Below are 4,846 nucleotides of genomic sequence, written 5' to 3' on the forward strand. Positions count from 1 at the left end.
TTTCTTAGGTATGTTTCATTTTATCATCCCCCAATTTTTCTTTCCCTTTAATGCTCATTTTCCCATGCATTGCTAACAATACAAGTGTCTGCTTCCCTTCTAATTTCATTTAATTTAATCAGGTTGTCCCACGTGAGGCTCACAGTTAATCCCCATTTTAGAGATGAGGTAACTGAGGCACAGAGAAGTGAAGTGACTTGCCCACAGTCACACAGCTGACAAGTGGCAGAGCCAGGATTCAAACCCATGACCTCGGACTCCCAAGCCTGGGCTCTTTCCACTGAGCCACACTGCTTCTCTTTGCCATAGCTTTCTCACCTGAACTCTTTCCTCCCTCCTCCCACTATGTTAGCTAAGATTACCAATATTTTTCCAAGTGTGGAAACGAACCTTAAAAATTCCAACTGCAATTCTCCTTTCTCCTGAAAGTTAAAACATATGAATTAAACCATAACATACCTTCGTATTGATGACCATTTCCAATTTCTTCTTCCCTTTCCCTCATTTAATTCAGTTCATTATCTCTTAATCATTCCAATGCAATATTTCCAAGAGGCACATAGCATTGCTCAGCATTTCTATGACTATAACTCACATTTAAAAACATTGGAATTCAAAATCACTTTAGCGGGGTTACTGCTGTCTCATGACATTGTCTCATGACAACTTGCAAACTTCCCATAACTCCATTCATTTTTGACTCCAACTAAAGTTTTGATTCCCAACATTTTCCTCACCATCCTTCCTTCAACAAGAGTCCTAAAACTTTGACCTGTCCTTTCTCTGTTTTAATCTCACTGATTTCCTCACTTCCCACTTTTGTTATCTGCATTTCTCATTAGGCAGCTTTATATCTAACATGCATTCATAACTCTCAGTTTTCTGGAAGTAATACATGAATTATTTTTCCTCAGCCATTATCATGATGTCCTGTGTATAAACCATGATTGCCTTCAAATGGCACATTTTATTCAAACCTCTGTCTTTGTTTGCAACTGGATTTATAGTCACCCCACATGTCCCCTCTAGACTATAAATTCATTGCGAACAGGGAACATGTCGACCAACTCTGTTATAATGTACTTCTCAAGAGCCTAGTACAGTGATCTGCACACAGCATTCAATAAATATGATCGATTGATTGATTGATGTCCACAGGGAGAAATCTATTGCCTAGGCTGATAATAGGAGTCTACAGGGAGTGTCACCCTCCACTCCTCCCTACCTTAAACTCCCCCTAATATCTTTACTTTTTGGATTCTTGGGCCATCTTTATACATTCACCTAACAGGTAATTATACATTTTTATATAGCTTATGGATTTTATCGATTTGGGGAGGCTAATAAAAATAATTTGGGTAATAATTACTGGCATTTTTATTTTTAATTTGGGCAAAATGATATTTTAATTTTAAAAGTTTTGTGTTTTATTCTGGATTTTGTTTTTATTGATTCACTTGCAACATCAACCGACAATGGTGTTGAGTGTGTACTGACTGCCAACTGCCTAAGAGGAGGAGGAGGAGTAAGAGCATTTAATGCATTTGGGAAGTTCAAAACACTGAAGTAATGCCATCCATCCCCACAAAAAGCTTACACTCTAATGGAAGAAACAGATATAAAAATATTTGCAAATGGATTAATCATAATAAATAATTTGAATGTACAATTGAATAAATGTATATATACAAGTGTTGAGTGTGGATATAAATAAGTACATTCATGGTAGAGAAAAAGTGGATTTATAAGACTTGGGATGCTGGGAATTATTCAAGGAAGACTTGTTTGAGGAGGTGGGACTACGAACGTGGGGAAGGTTGTGGTATGTTGGATTTGGGGAGAGTTCTAGTGCAGGGAAACAGTGTGAGTAAAAGGCTGGAAGCTAGAGAGGAGACAGTAAGGTACAATTAGATGATTGTCTTAGGAAAAACTAAGAGAGCTGTTTGGAGAGTAGCAGGTGAAAAGCAAAGATATAAAAGGTGGGGTGAGTTGTAGTTAACCTTGAAGCCAACTGTGAGTTATTGTTTGTTGTGGAGGAACATAGGAACTCAGTGGAGGCATTCTGAGGAATGGATAAATGCGTGGTAAGTACTTGGGAGGGTCCAACAATAGTAAAATACCCTTCCCTGCTCTCAGGGATTTTAGAATCTAATGGGGGAAATTAACAGACCCAAAAAAAAAAAACCACCTACAAATAATGGAAACAGGAGGAAATACAAGAGTATAACCAGCAGTAATAATAACAATCACTGTGATATTTGTAAAGCCCCGTGCTAAGCACTGGGGTAGATACACTGCAATTAGATCACCATATAGGGCCCATAGTCCAATTAGGAGCGAGACAGAGGGCAGGATTAAATAGCTGAGAAATAACTGGAGAGATGATAGATACATAGATATATAGATACATAGATACATACATACATAAATAGATACATAGATGTGCTGAGGATTAGAACAAAATGCAGGAGTACTAGGTGTGGCTATTAGGTTTGTGCAGTTTGGGGCTGTATGAATTAAATGTGGAAGACTATCTGGAGAAGATTGGATGGGGAGGAGGTCCCAGAATGGTTTAACAGAATGAGTAAGGGGTTCAAAGTGGAAGAATAGCGAGCAAGGCATAGTCAAAAGATGAGCTTGGGAAGAATGAATAGTGTAAGATGAAGATTACTGGGTGAGGAGAGCTGACATACAAAATGCAAAGTGGTGGAGAGCAGTGAGACAATTTTCTTGAGGTAGGGCAATTTTTCTTGATGTGAAAGGAGATGGCTAAGCAGTGGAAGCTTGTGAGGTATGGAAAGATGAATGCTGAACAATATCTGCTTGGCAAATGTTTCTTGGCTTTCCTTCTAGCATTTGCAAATGGCTAAATAAACATTCAATATCCCAGCTACTTGTTGGTACTGTGAAAGTAGCTCCATGTATCAGATTATAGCATCAGTCTAAAAATTAACAATACCCAAATCTTGATTTTAAAAATCAGGGATCTATATTGAAGTCAGATTCATCATCCTCATCATCATCATCAATAGTTTTATTGTGTCTCTATTGTTTACAGTGTGTGGTACTGAGCACGCTAGACTGTAACCTTTCCTAGGCTGTAAACTCCTGTAGACTGTAAACTCGTCGTGGGCAGGGAACGTGTCTACCAACTCTGTTTTATTGTACTCTCCCAAGCACTTAGTACAGTGCTTTGTGCAGAGTAAGCACTCAATAAATAGTGTTTAGAGTGCGGGCCTGGGAGTTAGAAGGTCGTGGGTTCTAATCCCGGCTCCAACATTTGCCTGCTGTGTGGCTCTGGGCAAGTCACTTCACTTCCCTGTGCCTCAGTTACACCATCTGTAAAATGGGGATTAAGACTGTGAGCCCTATGTGGGACAGGAAATATGTCCAACTTATTTGCTGTATCCATTCCAGTGCTTAGTACAGTGCCTGGCACATACTAAGTGCTTAATAAATACCATAATTATTATTATGATTATTTATCATCTTGCTCTCACTCCAGATTTCATTTAAGAGGTTAGCTGAAAGCTCATGGAGCATCTCTAAGAAGTCCTTATAAAATCTGAATGTGCATCCATGCCTAGAACTTTTCCCGTTTCCTAGTGACCTTGCCATTCTGCCCACCTCTCCCTCTGTATTGCCTCCCTTTTAACTACTCTACCTGTGCTTACATCCATCTTATTTTTGGAACATATCCATGAGAAACAGCATGCCCTAATGGATAGTCCACAAGCCTGGGAGTCAGAAGGACCTGGGTTCAAATTCTGGTTCTTCCACTTGGCTGCTGTGGACCTTGGGCAAGTCACTTCACTTCTCTGTGTCTCAGTTACCTCATCTGAAAATTGGGAACTAAGACTGTGTGCCCTATGTGAGACGGGACTGTGTCCAACCCAATTACCCTGTATCTACCCAAGTGCTAAGAACAGTGCCTGGCACATAGTAAGCGCTTAACAAATACCATAATTACTATTGTTATTATTATTATTTTCATATCCACGTCCAAAAACTTCTCCCTTCTACTTCATAAATATTTCCTCATAATACTCATTTATTGTTCCCAGAATTTCCTTTCTTTCCTTCTTGATCTGTCCTTAACAAATACCAACATTATTATTATTATTCATCTCAGTCTTCACTAACTCCCTTGTCTATTATTCTTAAAATGGTATTTGTTAAGCACTTAGTATGTGCCAGACACTGTACTAAGCAGTGGGGTACGTACAAGCTTATCAGGTTGGATACTGCCCCTATCCCACATGGAGCTCACAGTCTTAATCATCATTTTACAGATTTGATAACTCAGGGACAGAGAAGTTTACTGGTTTACTTTTTACTGGTTTACTGGTTTACCTTTGCCTCCTTCTGTGCAGTAAACCTGAGTCTCCACCCTCTACTCTCTCCCATGCCATTGCCGCCCAGCCCAGTAGCAGATTGCCTTCCACTTACTAGCCACTGCCCAAGGTAGGAATGGAAAGGATATGCCTCTGCTTGACTCTCCCTCCCGAAGTCGAGACTGGCAGAGTTCTGGAAACTCTCCAGATGCGACCCTGAGAGGGGGTTTGAGGAGTAGCTCACCCAGGAGCCAGGACCGCCCGTAGAAAATTTCAGTTAGCCAGTGTTCGTATTTTCTTGGCAAATAAGATTGACCCTTATCAAAAGGGAGTTTCAAAAGTAACTCTTCCAAGGGAGAGCAAGTCCTGGTCTTCTGAACAGGAAGGTCTTGGGAGGAACCAAGGAAGATTGAGCAGGAGGAATGCCCCTGTTTTCAGGAGCAGGGCAGGAGTTCTAGACTGTCAGCCTGTTGTGGACAGGGAATGTATATGATATATTGTTGTGCTATACT

General features: G+C 40.2%; 1 non-coding gene across 1 annotated transcript; it reads right to left on the reverse strand.

The window, feature by feature from the left end:
- Positions 1–4,422: 4,422 nt before the first annotated feature.
- LOC114815871 lies at positions 4,423–4,560 on the reverse strand. Its single transcript, XR_003763673.1, has one exon. It is a non-coding gene; the product is annotated as a small nucleolar RNA SNORA7 (small nucleolar RNA).
- Between the last annotated feature and the right edge of the window lie 286 nt (positions 4,561–4,846).

This window comes from Ornithorhynchus anatinus, chromosome 12 (assembly GCF_004115215.2).
Source record: "Ornithorhynchus anatinus isolate Pmale09 chromosome 12, mOrnAna1.pri.v4, whole genome shotgun sequence".
Classification (NCBI taxonomy): Eukaryota; Metazoa; Chordata; class Mammalia; order Monotremata; family Ornithorhynchidae; genus Ornithorhynchus; species Ornithorhynchus anatinus.